Source organism: Phalacrocorax carbo, chromosome 14 (genome assembly GCF_963921805.1).
Source record: "Phalacrocorax carbo chromosome 14, bPhaCar2.1, whole genome shotgun sequence".
Lineage (NCBI taxonomy): Eukaryota > Metazoa > Chordata > Aves > Suliformes > Phalacrocoracidae > Phalacrocorax > Phalacrocorax carbo.
In genome coordinates this window covers 6,445,430-6,463,655 of record NC_087526.1, presented here as the reverse complement: position 1 = coordinate 6,463,655, position 18,226 = coordinate 6,445,430, and the positions used below count along the sequence as shown (strand labels likewise).

At 45.7% G+C, this 18,226-nt stretch overlaps 1 long non-coding RNA gene across 9 annotated transcripts in view; it reads left to right on the top strand.

Annotated features, from left to right (window-relative positions):
* Positions 1 to 1,583: 1,583 nt before the first annotated feature.
* The window catches only part of LOC135315708 (uncharacterized), a 43,165-nt gene continuing 26,522 nt past the window's right edge, over positions 1,584 to 18,226 (top strand). For 7 of the 9 annotated variants that reach the window (XR_010375208.1, XR_010375209.1, XR_010375207.1 and 4 more), the window contains exons 1-2: positions 1,584 to 1,679; positions 11,305 to 11,513. This is a non-coding gene — a long non-coding RNA (uncharacterized LOC135315708). Of the gene's footprint in view, positions 1,680 to 11,304; positions 11,514 to 16,262; positions 18,181 to 18,226 lie in introns of those variants that run through there. The other 2 variants (XR_010375205.1, XR_010375204.1) reach the window with 2 other exon arrangements.

Sequence of the window (18,226 nt, the reverse complement as noted above, 5' to 3'; positions counted from 1 at the left end):
GGCAAACAGGTAATGTGGCCCTGCCTCGGGCAGCCTGCAGGCACCTGGGGTGACATGTTGGGACACAGGCAGGCAGGACGGAGCAGGAGCCCTGGGCGTAGCATAAGTTACACCCCCAGGCAGCTCCCCAAACCCCAAGCTTTGTAGGCAGGAAAAAAAAGCAGTGCAACACAAGCCGTGGCAAGATGATTTCTATGGACGATGGCAGGGGGTCCTTGCTTTTTTCGACTGCATGACCCTGAGAGGGAGTGTTATTTTAAAGGCAAACAAGAAGACCCAAACAATGCCAAGATGTTGACACCAGTGGCTCCAGCAGTTTTATTTATTGCCTGTTGGTAACCATCGACCGGGTGTCGGGATGCTCTGGGGGCTGGTGACTGACGAAACGAGGCAGAGGGACAAGAAGTGAGACAACTGGGACATGTGTAATTTTTCCTTCCTGCTCACTCCCTGCACTCACTGGATGGATTAATCCATAAAGCTGCTTTTTCACTTCTCAGGGATATCTTCCAACCTTTCGTTCCCGTCCCCAAGATGGGAGCCATCCCTGCAGACTTCTGTCTCCTGGTCAGCCCTAATGGGAGAGGCAGCATCCTTTGCACAGCCCAGCAGGAGAGGGGAGGCTTCCTTTCCTCCTGGTCCTTGCACCCCCGAGGGGCCAGCACCCTGGGAAGCTCACCCTGTGCAGGTCCCAGCCTCGCTGCAGCCACATCCAGGGGGACCCACACACCTTCCAGCCGTTACCTTCCCAAACTGCCATTTTTGAAGGCCTTCCTTAGGGGCCTTCCTTAGGGGTCCACGTCCCTTTGTACCTCTCATTAAATGGCAAAAAGGAGCATTTGCCCCAATAGGTGCAAATAAAATCCACAGGAACGTTTGAGTCTTCCCAGCTCATGCTACACCCCCAGTCCTGCTCCTACAGCCTCCAGGCACCTGGCTGCACAGCCCAGCTCAGTCTCCCCTTGGTGCTCTCTCCCCTTCCCAGGCATGGTGTATATTTGCTCTCCTACAGGTCTGGTGGCTTGTGGACAACTATTATCTTCACTGTTGTTGTACAGCTGCCTCAGAGCTATCAATTGCCTCTGTTCAAAGGTCACCTGCCCAGATGATTTTACAACATGACTACAATGATCTGTACCATTTTGCACTTTATACTGATGCCACGGTGATTTCTACCAAGTCAGCGAGTGAGTAATGAAGCACTCGAGCCTATAAACATATGTTGTTCTTGTTTATGATCATATTAATAGCACAATAAAATCATTGCTCACCCAAGCAGTTGCTTTAAAAAAAAAAAAGTTTGGGGTTTTTTTTTTTTTATTTCTGCATGGAAAATGGAAAGTTGTGGTTTAATCTCCACTGGGAGCCCTGAAGCCCCAGACTTTCTAATGGGGTGTCACTTTTATGTTGGAACGCAGAGAGCCGTCATTTTTTTCTGCATTGCACACAGAAGTCTTCAGCACAACTTGTGTAGCAGTTGAGCTGCTGACCAGGCTCTGCTTGAACTGCGAACAGCAGCTGATAGGTTTGACTCTTCCCTTGCACAAGCTTTAGAGGCACACAACCCCCAGGTGCAGCTGTGCACTTGTTAGGCTGATTTATGCCAGCTGAGGAAACATGCTCTCATGGCTATAAGAGGATGAGGGCACCAGGCTCTACTTTCTTGGTTCTGGTGGTTGGTAAGTCTATGAAGCATTGTGTAGAGCCAAGAGGTTTTTTCTGGGAAAAAAGATGGAAACAAGGCTGTGAGCCAGGTACAGCAGTACTCTAGTGGGTGTAGGGGCTCTGCTGCTGGTCTTTGCTCTGGATGTGCTTGGTGATTCTGCACTGTTATGTCCCAGTCCTTGTCCACTGATTCCCTACTCTTCTCTGGTGCTTTTTATTGCTAAGTTGGTTGTGAATCAGCCAGGAAAATAACTTGTGTTGCTTCCCAGGTCAATGTGCTGTAGTAATTAAGTGTCTAGGCTATTTACTTGTGCAGCAGCTAAACCAGAACTGAATATTCAATCTCACCATTGTATGCATGGAAGAAAACAAGCAGCACTATTCCTTTCATCACATCAGGTGGTCCTTCTTGGAGAAAGCTTTGTGGCCAGGGGTTGGTAGGAGGTGGTGTCTCCAAGAACCTCTCCTGTTCAGCATAGATTTACATTGAATAACCCAAATGACCCTTAATGAGGAGCAATCACACCTTTTGCAAAGTGGCTTTATTTCAAAGAAGCTCCTCCTCAAGGGGAAGCTTAGTGAGAAACAGCACATTCCAAAAAGGTTTTTTGTTAAAGGGAGTTTATCCCCATCCTGTTTTCCCTGGAAACCCCAGGTCCCATGTTTCAGTAAAATTTCTACCCAAGAGTACCACCACAGGTGACATGTCATGGATACAGTAGGTGTTGAGAGGAAAGAAGGGGAGCAGCATTGGACTGTCTTTATGGTTAAACTTGGCAAAAAGCAGCTTTATCTACAATGCTGTAACACCACTGGGACTGTTAACATTTACCAGCCTTTTTCCTATTCTTGCAGGCTGCCTTTAATGTCATTAGGAAATGCATTAGTATTGGATTTTAAAGAAAGATATTATAACAAGCATTTCCACAGCAGTGTTAAACGGGGCCGAGAGCAGTCCTTGACTATTGTGTTTGAAAATGTCGGAGCCTGAGTTGCCTCCAGGGCCAATTCCCCAGCTGGCGCAAGGTAACAGTGCTGAACTGGTCTTCCATATAAACATTTAACCTCATTAAGAGGATGCTTTTACATTTCCTGATCTAGAAGAAAATAGGAAGAAGTGGGAAAATTTTATCATTCAAGTAGAAGAATTTGTCTTGCCTTGGGTGCAAAACAAGCTGCTTTATGCCTATGAAAGCTTTGGAAGCCCTAATCTCAGGGATGAGTGCAAATAAGAGCACACATAGGGGAAAGGATGGTTAGAAAAGAATAAAGTCAGAGTGACTCTTACTATTTTTTCCTCCAAGCAAGTAAATGGCTTAAAGCAAACACTGGGAGAAACTTCCAACCCTTGTCCAAATCTCACCTATGCTTGAATTTCCCCTGTTCCAGGGCAAGGTGTGGGACTGACCCTCCTGCAGAAATGCCCGTAAGATTGAATGGGAGGAAAGGAGAGGTGGGCACAGACAGGATGTGGAGCGAGGCCCTAATGTCGCTGTTATTTCAGGTGTCGGTATCATTCTTCCCATCTGTTCACTCTTTGCTTGTAATAAAAAAGAATAGCTCCAGCTCGTGAAATGAATGGAAATGATGGGCATTTAGCTGCAGGAGCGCGCTGTAACATCTGACTGGAGGGGTGCTTAAGCTGCTTTTAGTGATACGGCCTTTGCGAGCTGGGTAGGAAAATAGTGTTGGAGACACCACCCATCTGCGTGCGAGCAGGAGGACTAAGGTGAGAGGCAAGGTGGAATCGGCAGTGTTAATCATTTACCCCGAGTGTGATGGAGGCTGTAATAGACACTCTGTGTGTATAGGGATCTGTAAGCATAAATGTTAAATGGGGAAGCCGCTGCTCAAAGGGCACCATAAAGTGGCCTTTTGGGGGGTCAGTTTATTCAGATCCACCTTTGTTTGCTTTGTGGGAGCACATTCCCGTGCCATGTTGCTCTGTCACTGGCAGGGCCATCACCATGAGACAGCACAGATGGGGACTGCAGCATGATTGTCACTCCTGGGCCTGACCTTGACATCTTTTCTCCCTGACTAATAGTACCTTAGCACCAAACAGGAGCAGGGGTCTTCCATGGGGAGGTCATGGCAAATGGTTAGTGTTCAGGAATAATAGGAACTCCCTTGGAAGGGTGGAAGCCTGATTTTCCTGCTGTTCTACAGCAGTTAAAACCTCTTATATCATCGTGGATGTAATATGTATATATTATTTCTATATTTAATAATACAGATATAATAACAAGGCAAGATTTGGGATTGACTTGGCACTCAGATGTAGTTGAAGAGGTTACCATGACATTCCTTCTGCAGGGACAAGTGATAAATGCAGACTGCCATTCCTCCATAACCAAGTTCACCCCAGTAAACAGCAACCCAGACCTTGTTGTCTTTAGCTTGGGTTGCTGGCTGCAGCGGTACTTCAGGTCATGCCCCAAAACAGGCATTCCCCAGGAGCAAACCTTTCCTGCGTGCTGAGGTGACAGAATGATCTTGCAGTTCCACGAGAGTCTGTAGAAAGCCAGTAATTAAAAACGATGGGTAAAGGGGTGGTGTTCCTGGATGTATTTCTCTTTGTACATCGCAGAGCTTGCTCCTAAATCCAGCCTTGCATCCACAGATGGTGGTCCACGAGCATGAGCCCTGTGTGCCAGCTCGGCCCTGTGCTCTGCATTCAGGGTAAATTAGCTGCAGTGTCTGTGGCTCCCAGGAAAGTCCCAACGCACGAAAGGCCACACAGCTTCTCTTGGAGGAGGCTGAGGACCCAACAAAGCTGTTCCAGAAGGTTCTTTTCCTGCAGAGAAGTTGGTCTCATCAGTATTCCTGCAGCAGGCTTTGCTACATGCCCAGGAGTGATTGGCAGTGGCTTGAGCTTTTCTTTTAAATCATGCAGCTTTGCCTCGTATTAAAATATTATTAGAAAGGATTTGGCAATTTAAAATATTAATAATGGATAACTCATTTCTAAGCAGCAAGTTTTAATAACAGTTTTCATTCTTGGACCGGCTTTGCTCTGAGGTTATTGACTTTGACATTGCTGCTTGCCCTTATCTTTAAAGATGCAGAATTGGTCCTCATGTTGCTTCTTTTCCCCTAGTGTGTGGGGTGCCCTGGGCACCCCCATTTCGGGGCTGGTTTTACCTTTGCAGAGTTAATGGCAATAAGCCTGGGGAGAGAAGAGCCTCACCTACCCCATCACCTTGAAGTTGCATGGTTGGGAGAGCATGAGCAGCACCTTGGGGTGCTCATGGGGAGGTAGTGCTTGGCCTGTCCTTATCTCCTACTCCTGGAAATTTTTACCTATGTCTAAAAGAAAGCTGCAGACAGGAAAAGCACAGCCTTGTACAGTTTTGGGGGATGACAGTGAGGGCAGATTGGAGACACCACTAGCTGGTTTGAGATGTTGACACTTTTCCTCCTCAGGAGGTCCAGGTTTCAGAAGGCCTCTGCGCTTGCACAGAGTGATTTTTCTTAAACTTTTTGAAGCCTATAGTTGCTCTGAAATGAAGACACCTCTTGACTTTTCCTTTTCTGGCTTGCTCTTCCTTTCTGGCTTGGTTTGTGCATCACTAATCATTTTAGTTACAGTGGTGTCAATGGAGCTTGTAACAAAACCGCAAAATCAGTTACATCTGGAGCGTGCTGAGCAAGGTCACCAGGGACGCAGTTTCTTTTGTTTTTTAAAGGCAGGCTGAATAAATGGCAACCGAGCCCTCTTGCAGGAGGCAAAAGCCAAAAATAAAACCACAGTAGCATCCATGTTTTCCAATTAAAATAGCTGTCTTCTACTCCTGTAATTAAATTCAGTTTTGTTTTTTTCAAAGACAAACAGGCTAGGGATCAGTCCATAATTAATAGGAAATTGGTTTGGATAGAATAAGAACCTACTTATCTCTTCATCAGAAACCAAATCTAAACGAAACTAGAAGCTGATTTGAGGTTTATAAGCTTTATTTTAGTGCTTCTGAATTTCCAACTGTGATCCAAAACTAGGAGTAAAAAAAAAGTCAGGGAGTAATCCCTGTGATTTCTCAGTCCTACTCAGAACCAGGAAATTTGGGGACTTCCTCGGGAGGTTTCTTGGAAGACCGGTATGCTTTTTTATCACTGATGCCTTTTTTTTCAGGTGCACAATTGGGCTGCAGAAAACACCACAAATGTTTAGGTTATTTTCCACACTGAGTCAGGCTGCCCAAATGTGTTAATTCATTAAGCTTCAGCGTTCCTGCTAATTGCTAGCTTGGGTCTAGGCTTCAGCCGGCTCGGAGTGTATCCTTGGAGTAGAGGCTTATCTTGTGAGCTTCCTGAGTCTGCAGAATTGAATGAAAGTCTCACCAGGAAAAGTGGTTTGTTTTGCTTTTAGTTTGTTTTGTAAGAAAGCTGAGAATTTCCCTTCCCAGCCAAGTCTGAATTGACCACAGAGAAGCTCACAAGTTTCAATGCTTCAGATCCTCAGGCTCTCCAGACTCCAGAAGTGCTAAATTCCTCTTAAAAAAAAAAAACCTACAACCCAGCTATGCATTTTCAGCCCTCCACTGAAATTGAGTATTAATTCAGTTCCAATTTGAAAAGAGGCTGTGAATATGCTGTCCTGTTGTCAGTTATTTCCTTCCCTTCCCCAGAGAGATTTTTGGTAACAGATTGCTAAAATGTTTAATTTCTACCAGACTTTCAAGCTTGGTTCCCATCTTTAACCCTGCGTTGATGAGGGTGCTTTCTGGTGTCATCTTTATGTAAGAGGTCATCTGTTGCATCCACACTTCGTCAGTGGTGGAGCTGAGAAGAATGAGGCAAGGGACTTGCTGAAGGTCCAACAGGAGGTCAGTGGCAGGAATGGCCCTGGGTTCTTGTATGTGGATTTTGTCATGGGATTGGAGTAAAAACAATCTATATAGTGAAGTTTGGATTGTGTTTGAAAAATGCCACCACTGCTGGGGTCAGCCAGTGGGCATGGGATAGTCCTGCTGATGGACCTGAATCTGCAAACCCATCTTGCAACAGAGCTGAGCTGCAGTTGAGCAGCCTTGGCCATCCCTGCCAGCTCCTCCCTGGGGCTGGAGCACGGCTCCTCCTGGGCTTCTGTGCCCCCAAAGCAACAGGGGCCTCGTTCTCTTTGTACAGATTAGCAGGATATTTATACCACTAAGGTGATGCCCAAACCAAAACCTCATCTATTTATATAAAAAACCTGTAAAGGCAGATGTGAGGTAAATGAAACTATTCTCTACTAGGTGGACTTCCAACCCTCTATGCAGTAATCTTCCTAAAAAAGATCATTTCAGGCTGAAAGGCAACAGAGGTCCTCCATTTCAGAACAAAGAGGGATTTTTGTTGGGGGGAAAAAATAGACTAAATTTGGAAAACACTTAATAACAAAGTTGCCTTAATTTAACAACAGCTTTTATTAGATTGCACTTGTCCAACGAGATTAATGGATGTTTTCCTTTGAAACTCTGGGAGTCTTTCCTAGACACTGGGAATAAGTAGGCTCCTTCAAATGTTCTGCTTCCTACAGGATTTACTGGTGAAAGATTTAATACAATTCAGCACAAACATTTTAACCTTTCCATCTAAAATGCTGAATTCAACCGTTTCCTGAATGTGTATAATTTAAAGGCTTGTGTTTTCCTGTGTCATGCTCTCTGAAGCATTTTACATCGCCTTGCTCCTATTGACTCTTTTATGAAAACACTGCATAAGTATACAGTCACTTTCAGATAACTCAGATGTTTACTTTATGAATGAAGGAGGAAATTGAATACTCAAATAAAGTTATGCATCTAAGTGCCAGAAGCTAACTGCCCTCTTAAATTTGCTTGTCTTCTTGAAAGAGTCTTTAAATACAATTTATGACGTAAAGAGCCTTTCCATAGTGCTGAATAGGATATCCACTGTCTCAGTTATAAATGGATGCTCTCAGCAGCTGCGTGTGGCTCTTGAAGTCCAGACCAGGGATGCCTGTAGGGGCAGGGACAAATGTGGAGCCTCCAGGAGCTCATGTGCATCCCATTGATCTGGAGCGGGCTGCAAATAACAGGCTGCTGCCTGTGCTGCTGTTTTGATGTAGTTATCTAGTACAGGCAGAGATACAAGTGGGTATAAAGCAAAAGGAGGGTTTCCAGTAACATCAAACCACTGTCATGCTAAACTTTATTAGGTTTAGGCCTCACAACTTGGGGAAGTGGTACGTGGCTGCCTGGGTGAGCAGTGCCATTTTCTGTCCTGCTTCTCCTGCCCCTGGTTTGGAAAAACTTAAATCTGGTTTGGGTTTAGGGGTATAACTTGGGTCAGCCCCTACTCAGACTTATGCTTGTCTCTGCCGCATGTTAGCACCTGAGGTAACTGGTTTGTCCTTAAAATAGTTGGCAAGCATGATTAAATTTGCCTTGAATTAAAAAAAAACAATTCCCCAGTGAATTAACCTTACAGACTCCCCAGCCTGTTTTTCCTCCCCTTTATTTCAAGAGGGTTTCTCCCAGGATCTCATTCCACTGCACTAATGAATTGCTACAGTAATGGGAATATGATTGACATGTTAAATGTCCTTCCTTGAGCCAGAGAGATTATAGGATGACAAATATGAAAAAGCACATGTGGCCAGTTTGGCTCTGCCAGCTGCAGGCAGGGCTTTGCAGGAGGCTCGCTGTGTGCCGGGGTGCCAGAAGGACTTGGCTGTAGCTCTCCTCATTAAATATGGCTTTAATGATCTGAAGCTCATCACTTGGCACAGAGTTTCTCAGGTTCACATCCAAGTACAATGCTTTGACGTATATCGTTTTATTCACAAAAAAGAGGAAAGGTTTCAGTCCCCTTGAGTTCTGTTGGCTGGGATTTGATTGCAGGATGAGGGAACAAGGTTTATTCTCGTGGGTCCCAATTGGATGTGAAAGCTTGCTGACCTTCAGCTCCATATTCCTCCTCAGCTCAGATACCAAAGCCATGCCATGCTCAGAGGAGAGAGTGACCATGAAAAAGTGCCTGTTTCTGTCCAGAAGCAGGGCCATGGCCCAAACTCTGTTTCATACAATAACCTTTGAGCCAAGGACTGCTATGACCTGCACCCTGAAGCCTGGGCAGTGGGTAGGGGGTACAGGTAGCATCCCTGAATGGATTATATGAGGGGAGAAAAAGCTGCCAGTGCAAATCCACTCTGATTGTTCCGGTTCAGTGGGTTCTTATTTCTTTATTAGCCTTGGAATATTTGATATTTTTCCCTAAAGGTTCAGCTTCTGGTTTCATGCTATTATATAGCCTGTGCTTTAAAAAGCAGTAGGTTACGTCCATGGGTGAGGAGGGCAGTGAGATCATGTGGGTCCAGTGACTTGAGATGGAGCCACAGGTGACTGCACTGCTGATTGAGGATGCTAGGTGTGGAGGGATGGATTCAGCTGTGGTCAGAGCTGTCCTGGAGCAGGGGGAGCTCAGGAAACTGCCTGTTGGGGACAAAGTTGCCTGGCTGCCCACACCTCCTTCTGCATCCAAAAAAGGGGGCAGTGGGGCTGACCTGTCCCCCAGAGCCACTGCCCTGTGTTGTGGGGGAAGTGAGTATTAGCAGAATAAAGTGCAGTGAATAGACCTTCCACACCTCCTGTGATTACTGCATTAAAAAGGTGAGGTACCTGAAAACGAGAGTAATGGAGAAAGTGTAAGATAAAGAGCAGGAACCCAAATGATTTTGTGGCCTCTGGGGCAGAGGAGAGGGACAGATCTGAAGAGGCACTGATTTGCACCCAACCTCCCCTTCAGCCCTGCTGCGTATCCCCAACATGGGGATCAGTTTCCCACTGTCCTTCCTGCCGTAAGCTTAGGAAGCTCTTGGGGTGTCATGGAGACCCATGGACATCTGGCTATTCCCAATGGCTGGTCCCTGCTACAGAGAAATGACACTTTGCAGAAGGGCGATGGCTGATGAGGAAAGGTCCCAGCCCTTCCTCTCCCCTCCCAAAGTCAAAAATACCCACATTGGAGCAGGGATGTTCTGGGGGTTATGCAGCAGGTGAAGGCAGACCTGTGAGCCAGGCAGAGGTCACTCGCAAGGTCCAACCTCTCCCCTGGCACGGGCTGCGCCACCAGCAGGATCCCTATCACACGCTAATATTGGATTATGATCGTGAGACTCCACAATGTCACACTGATAAGGGCGAGGTTTTTCCCTGTGCAAGCCTGTTTCATTTTAACACGTAGGTATGTCAAGTGAAGGGAATATTTTCCCTTCTGCATCAGACTCCAACTTCACCGATGTTGGTCACAGGAGCGTGCGTGCAGATGTCAGGGCTGGCAAGGAGTGTGGTTATGGGGTGCAGGGTTCTTCAGAGGCTGTGGGGAAGGGAAGGTGCTGGGTGGGCACCCCCTGATGGGAATGGAGCACTGTGGGCCAAAAGGTGGTGAAGGAAAGGCTTGTTCATGAGCTGTACTGGCAGAGCTGCCTGGCTCTGCATTTCAGAGGTTACTGCAATGTTGCAAGGGCAGTTACCAGTTTTTCCAAGCTGGTCCAACTACTGTTTCTAGAGTAGGCTAGAAGAACACTCTTTCTCTTACTTGCTCAGGTCCTTCTGACATGAGCAAGGGCTTGGCACAGCCTGGGCAGGTTTCTCACATCTCCATTTACCCTGTCCATCAATGGCCAATGTGCGGTGCTTCAAAGACAGAATTGGACCAACAGGTCGTGGTGGAAACAGCTTACTTTGCTAAATGAATGAGAAAGCCCTTTTGCAATCCTAGACAAAAATTTCCACCAGAAACTGATGTTGCTGAGACAGAAATACTCTGGGGACTGAAAAACTTAATGCTGCTTCCACCTGAACATGGCTTGCTTGCAAAGTGCACCCCCAAAACAAGTCAATTTTGATGAAGGAGAGGTGGGAGTCATTTGAAGGAGGAAAAATACAGTGGCAAAAGCAACATTGCAGCCCCATTGTCTGGGGCTTGTTCCCATGAAGGCGGTGCAATCACCTTCTCACTCCCTCCAAACCTAAGGGTCCCTGGAGGAGAAAATAAGTGGTACTTGAGGAAATGCACTGGCTTCCCTTGGGCCGAGTTCTACTTAATGAATTAAAATGCAGAAATGCATCACAGCTTGTGTTCCCTGGTCACTTCCTACAGAAAAACCCCTTCAAAACCTCTGCCAGATCCATATGCATCTAAGTCAATACTGTACACCAAAATGTCAAAGTGGACAATAGCAACTAAAAATAAGCAAAGACAGGAATTTGCCTATAATATTTTTAAACTTGGAGGATGGTAAAGCTATATATAGTTGATACAGAAAAATGGGGTTTGTTGCTTAAATGAGGAAAATAAAAGGCGTGGCTGTTTAGCTGGATAACTAGTTTGATGTAGGTTTAATTTCAAACCCAATAACCCTCTCTAGGCACTGCACCTTTCTGCTCTTACCCTGGGGTTGTGTGTGGGCTTCCTGGGGGAGCTGAGGGGCAAGTATGGATCATATCTTAAAGACACTGGGGGATTTTACCCCGTCTCCTGTTTGTATTTAGCTGAGTAGGGGAGAGGGGCGGAGGACAGGGCTCTGACTGCAGGCGCAGTTTGGAAGCAGGGTCATGCAGCAGCTGCTGCCTGGCTCTCTGGGCCATGGAGCAACATGTAAGGTCGCTCCTGACTTTACCTCTTTCTCTCCAGTTTGTGCTGGAAACCTGCTATCCACACTGCTCCTTAGAGGGACAAGGAGACCTGAGCAAGTCAAGGCTGCTGCTCCCTCTGCCGACTCCGGCTGAGAGCAAGAGGCTCAGCCCGGGGCGAGTGCCTGTTCATCCCAGTTGGTACCTGTGCCTGAGCCCACTGTGAGCATCTCCGAGAGTGGAGACCCTGTTGTCAGAAGAGCTGCTTTGGTAAGTGTTCAAAAGAGCAGTTTTGCCTTATATCAGAAGTAGATGAATAAACAGGAAATAGGGGGTTGAGCAACCGTTTTGGGTTTGTTTTTTTTTTGTATCTCTGTGACAAAGTACATAATTTTTACCAAATAATATCTTGACGATAAAACATTCAGTTAGGATCAAATCTTGAATCAAAGAAAACTCTGCCATTGAATTTAACGGGAACATGTTCAAGTCTGTAATCTGCAACTAGAGCTCTTCACTTTTTTCCCTGCAGATCCCTTTAATCCTTTAGCAACCATGTGTATTTTCTAAAGAGGTTTTCTGTATGTCCCCAGAGTATAAAACCACAATGGGAAAGAAGTGCTGCTTATAAACTGTGAGCCATTGCAATCTGCCTCCAGCTCTGTTGGTAACACCCTGTGGATATTTGCTTCTCAGAGATTAGAGGAACAAAGCAAGAAGAGAGCAGCGTTCCATTATGGTAGAGCATATAATATTGTGATTATTACTCATGCCCCTCCGTCTAATTAATCATTTTGTGTGTTATTTGAAGACAAACAGGGCCTTTGGTTCATTATCGCTTATACATACACAGAACTGGAGTCACTTCAGTGCTGTCAGACTCGGTTAATCCCTGCCTGGGTTTTGTACATGTCTGGGTATCTGAATCATGTACATGGCAAATGATCTACTAATATGTTTGCTCCACCAGTTTGTTCATATGGAGCCAAATATATGAAAGCATTCAAACTCCGGAAAGTGCAGATATGGTCCTAATGGACTTGACAAAGGCACCTAATGTTAAAGGTTGTGAAAAGAGGGGTTGCTGATGAAATGCCTTTTTCTTTTTTCTTTTAAAGTATTTTGTTTGGATTTCTTTTATTATTTATATTTTATCCTGCTCAATGTTTTGAACTGAGAGGCAGGAAAGGGGATCAGGAAAACTCTGAACTGTATGAAAATGGAATTAGGGGCAAAAATGTCAATTTAATCTAAAGCAGAGGGAAAGAGCGATTGCTGAAGATTGGTATTTTGTGGTACCCAAGAATGGGAGCCAGACTATGAGCTCAGCCAGTTACCAGAGTTACTGCGATGCTGCAGTGGTGGAATAAATCACAGCAGCCACCTGGTTATCCGGGTGACTACAATGTGCAGTTATCCTGCCTGCCTTCTCCATCAGGGCAGCTGCCCTCATTGCACGCAGCCTTTCTTACGCTGTCACTCTGACAATTTGGGCTATGAATTTTCACATTTAAAGAAGCTCCACGTACTTTTTTTCTCTGCTCATCTGTACAAGAACAGAGTCTGTTTTCACACTCTGCACTTGGAAAGCTACATTACGACTGTAACATTTTGATTACAAGTGATATAAAATGCAGTTTGCTTTATTTCCTAATTAATGACAGTCCATAAGGCAACAGTAAACTCTATTGCTTCCAACAGCTTTTTATATTAACTTGGAGGCATTTTCAGAAATATGACTCGTGTACCCAGCAAAATCTTTCCTTGACCAGATGTAGAAGGAAAGCACTTTTATTGGCTCCATGATAATATCACTAAAGAGGAAACAAGCTATAAAAATAAAAAAACTCCACACTGAATTTGAAAGTTGCTAAACTGAAAGATATAGAAACAAATACAAAGAAGATAAGGCCTTTTACTGATAGTGGTGTCCTGTGTAAATAATGCAGGCACAGTGAATAAGTCCCTCTGCAACGAGACTCATTAGAAACATGTACATCGGCCCAGAGCAATTACTTTGATTGTTCCCCAGCTGTTTTTCACAATAAATGTCTGCAGATCCACCAAGGCTGCAGCCGTTTTGCTCTCTCCATGTCCTTGCAGATATATGGCCATACTGAAAACAGGTAAGTGCAATGTATTTCCCATTCAGGATCTTAGGTTCATTGCTTTACAGACCAGCTTTCAGAAGCGCTAACCCAGGACAGTAGATTAAACAAGCCGGTTCAAACAGGTGGAGAGTTAAGCACCCACTTCCATAAGGAATGACTATGGCCAAGGAATATATTGACCCAAGGCTGTCTGGCACATAGATCTTGTCTTGGATTTGCATCTGCAAAGGGATGAGATGCTCCTGAATTGCAATGAAGCCCATGTATACCTTGCCTCCCTAAAAGTCAAACCTATTCACAAATGAGTCTGTTTAATTCATGTTTTTTTTTCTTGAAATTGAAGATAATGGACTTGCCTACCCATTGGCACTCCAAGAGCTCAATGGTAGGTTTTCAGAGGCATGGGGGCAAAGGGGGGATTGCCATATCCTGTCTTGGAGCTCCGGGTTGGAGAGTCACATGTGTCCATGGGATAACACGGGCATTGGGAGATCAGCACCAGGGCAGGAAGCACCCAATAGGTGAAATATTAAGCCTCATGCCACCCAGCCACAACAGAAGGGGAGAAAAAAATGGAGTCAGGGGAAAGCAAAGAGTTTAGATGAAAGACATACTGGTGGGTGGCTCAGATCCACCAGCTGTTGTTTATTGCTTAGCATCAAGTCATAGCCTGGGTGGTAAAGAGCTAATAAACAACCAGCATTGTTTTGAGAGGTTGCAGCAGGGACAGTTGTTAGCTGTGGGATCACCTTTGACAGCCTCTTCAACTGGTGTCAGTGCCCAAGGAGAAAAGTTGCCATCACCTAATCAGAAACACCACTGATCTCTTCCTCAAGCGATCCTACTGGAAAATATGAACTACACACTAAGTGCAGAACAACAGGACAGGCTGTGTGCCTCATTTAAATAAGAACTTTAAACTTCAGGTGTTGGTCATGCCAACAGCTTTTCTAAAAGGAAATCAAAATATTTTGAATTGTTGTCCTCAGACAAAACCCCATCACCTCGCCTTGCAGCAGTATAGCCCAAGTGCCCACAGTGCAAACCATGTTTCTCCTCTGGGAGCTGCAACAAGTCTACAGAAATGTTTGGTGGAAAGGCAGGTACAAAAGCTATATTTCCACAAGTTAATTCCTCCCGCCTCCCCCCAGTTTTAAATATTTTGCCCGGGGAATGTCCAATGAAAGGACAAAATAAATAAGCATGGGTGACTATGTCATTTGGCAGCATGATAGAAGTGTAAGGTGGTAATAAAAGGAAGCTGAAAGCCAGTCAGAGAGGAAATACATACACTGAGGATGCTTTTGCCTTTGTATTTGTACTGTACATTGGTAGTCTGAAGGTAGGGATGTGGGTAAAAGATGCCTGGCAAGCAGAAAGGCTAAAGCTGACTCGGAGCCATAGAATCTCATGGTAGCATGGGGAAAGATGGGCAGTGAGAGTCAAGACTGAGCAAGGCTGTCAAATAGATTTGTATATCGCTGTTCCTAAGTGAAAATAACCCCTATTTCCCTTTTCTTGGTGTCTCCAGTTTCTTCTTCCCTATGAAAGTTTTACAGAGATGTTGGACAAAGCCAGCCCAAAGCCTTTCTTTGGGCAGAAGCAGGGCAGTTGCTAAATGTCCAGCTTCTGAAGGCAACTTTTATTTTGTCATGATCATCCTGCTGTGGCAATGGAAAGAAGGTAATCTCCTTTGGCAAGGCTGGAAAATGGGACCCCAGGAGCAGGAAAATATAAAAATATATATGGAGAAAATTCAAGGGAAAGTAAAGAGCCTTCTAGCATTTCATGAGATCCCCTTCCTTTGCAACGGTGCAATTCTCAAAAATAAATCAGAATGCATGTTTGCTCAAAAGAGTTAATCTTTATTAACAGCCCCAGAATGCCCTTCAGCTGGTGTACAACCTGGTTCAAAGGTTTTCAAGAAAAACAACATACCATAAACCAAAGGGCAACGCTAATTGGAAGCAAGGTAATTTCTCTGAAAACAGCAATACCTTTCTGTGGGTTAATAACCGGAAATTAAATTTCATGTGTGTTAGTATAACCCATCATAAAGCACAAGGTTGAATAAGGGAGCACAGGCAATAAGGGCAAGGGTTTGGAGCACACACAGTCACTGTCCTACAGCAACCCCTATTCCCTGGTCAGTCAGTATTCCCAAAGGATTAGTCTTCAGCCTTGATCCCCCTGGTTGAAGGAAATGGTTTGCACAATGGGGATCCTGTTGCTGCTTTGGTGATGGAATAAGGGTGGTAGAATAAGGAGGGACATAAAATCAGCTGTGCCCAGAAGCAGCGTTGCTCTGCTCACGTCCTGGCACGTGGAGCTGGGGCAGCAGCAAAGCGTTGCTGTGACTTGTCTCTCCAGTTTGTTCCCCCAATCCTGTGCTCACAGGTCACTGGTGCTTCGGATGACCTTGCCTTCTGCACTGGGTACACAAATGAAAGACTAGTTTTAAAAAATGAATAGAGTTTCAATGTTAAAATGTCATGAAATCCAGTTCATGGAGTGGGTAGAAATGCATGCTGGGGTTGAGTCTGCTGATGATGGCATTGCCTGAAATGGAAACTCAGCTAATATTTGGACTACAGGGTGTGTGTCTTTTATAAGGAAACAGCTTAATCTGGAAAAGAAGGCAGAAACACAAGGTCAGATCCTCTCTCCTCTGCTTTCATTTCCTCTTCTGGCTGTCCAGACACTGCAGAGGAGTCAAGAGGCTGATGTCTCTGAGACTGCTCCCCGGGATGCCTCTCACCAGGGTGAACCCCCCAACCCAGGGTGTACTGGCAGTTGCCAGGGGTGGGCATTGGGCAGGGATGCCAGAGCACCTCTAGTTCAGTGACATCTTGCAGGTAGTATGGTCCTGAGGAGATGGATCCTGCACAGAAGTTGTCCTGCCCCTGCACAACATGATGAAGTCATCTGCTGGTCAAGCCAGGCTGAGGACAACATTTAGTTGGAGATGTCATTGTGGACCATCTGCTTTCCTGGGAGCCCGGTTATGAATAAACAGAGATGTAGCCTCAGGCATTTATTGGGTCTGTGATGACCCTCCCTCCACCTGGAAAGCCCACATCTCTGCTTCTTAACATGCTAGACAAATGTTTGCTGTTGTTTGTGTTATTTCCAGTGGTTGATGGTTAAGCTGAAGGATGTGAAAGCCTGAAAGCCAACATATGCCTGGGCAAGAGAAAAAGTTCTCCATCTATAACATGGGCTGCAGGAAGGATGGTGACAACCAAGTGGCACTGAGGAGGGATGGCTCTTTGTGGCGGCAAACCCTGAGCTCTGCTCATAGCAAGCTGCTGCTGCTGCTGCTTAGGGACTATTTTATTTTTGCCTGTCACTGTGTTCTCGAGACTTTTTGTCTGTAGGCCTCTCTCCCACTGAACCCATCCATCACTGGCGCTGACAGAGGTTCCTGCTGCCCGAAATGGCCAGGAAGACTCAGTGGAGCCAGAACCTCAGGGGTCAAGTCCAGGTTGTCGTGTCTGAGCTAATGCTGCTCAGGATACGCGCAGCCTGATGTGTTTGGAAGGCAGCAGAGGACCGAGAGGGAGGAGAAGGAAGGATAGGATGTAATCTTTCATCCTGCAAGCAAGCATGTGGGATGGGAATATTTCTTTTTGCTGCTGCCGGGGTCTGGCCCCAAGTGTGTGGAGGAAGGGAGTCCCCAGCCTGGGCAGAGAGCAGCCGCTGTCTCTGCAGCCCTGGCACCACTCTCCTGAGAATCTGCTTTCTAGTTTTTTGGCTGCAGGAAAAATATAAAGGCAGAAAATGTCAGACATTGCGCTGAACTCAGTGGTGCTTCTTATGTGGATGAAGAAATAGAACATCTAAAGCACAAATGCACCACGGTGATGGTTTAGTGTGGATGTGTGAGCTGAGGAGGAAGGCTGTATGCATGGCATCAAACTGATGGACACAGGCATGAGCTCAGGGTAACCCAGGGCAGCTGCCTCCTAACTCACCCCATAAACAAGGTAAGGGATGCACTGGGCTTCCTTCCTCTACAGGGTGCCACCACTGTCTTCCTCTTTGCTCTCACCAGCAATCCCAGCAGCACCAGTATTATAACTAAATAATAATGCAGCTGGTTTTATCCAGAACTAGTGCCCAAAGCTCCCTGTACCACATCCCCCAGTACCAGTACTCCCAGTGCCAATGCTCAGCTGGTCCCAAATTGCACTTTATTTGCTCCCATGTCCCTGGAAGGACGCTTTACCCGCCGCCGTATCGCCCTCAGCAGCCGCAGGGCTGCCTCCTGCCCTGGGAGCAGCCCCAGCCAGCACGCGCAGAGGAGCGAGCACCCAGTCACACTCACATTGTTTCAACACATTTACTTAATTAGTTTATCAAGAAATGTGTTTGGCCTCGTCTGATACTCGGGAAATGCTGTCTGTCATTTGCAGGCATCCTGCGGGGCCCTGGGGAGCTGACAGACCCTGGCTCCTTCCTATCTCTCCTTAACTCCATTTGCCAGGCCTATTTCCCATTATTTTTTTTTTCCCATGTAGCACTCCCTCACCATTTTGGGATTAAAGTAATAGCTAATGAAGTTTTGCCTGAAAGAAGACCGTGACAGGTAGAGGAACTACATGAATAAGGACTGGAAAGAATATCTGGAAAAATGTTAAATCAATGAAAGTGTAGGAACTTAAAATATTTTTTATACTCCTCCAGCTAAATTCTCTGCAGATTGGACTCACTTCATAGAAGAGACGATGAATGAAAAATTACTAATTATGCATAAAATATTAATTCCACGCTTGCCTACATAGAGTAGAGGATGCTCTGTCAATGCTGTGTGGCCCAAATGAGAGGTGAGCACTACCCACATCCACTCCCGGCTGTAGCATGTCCATCAGC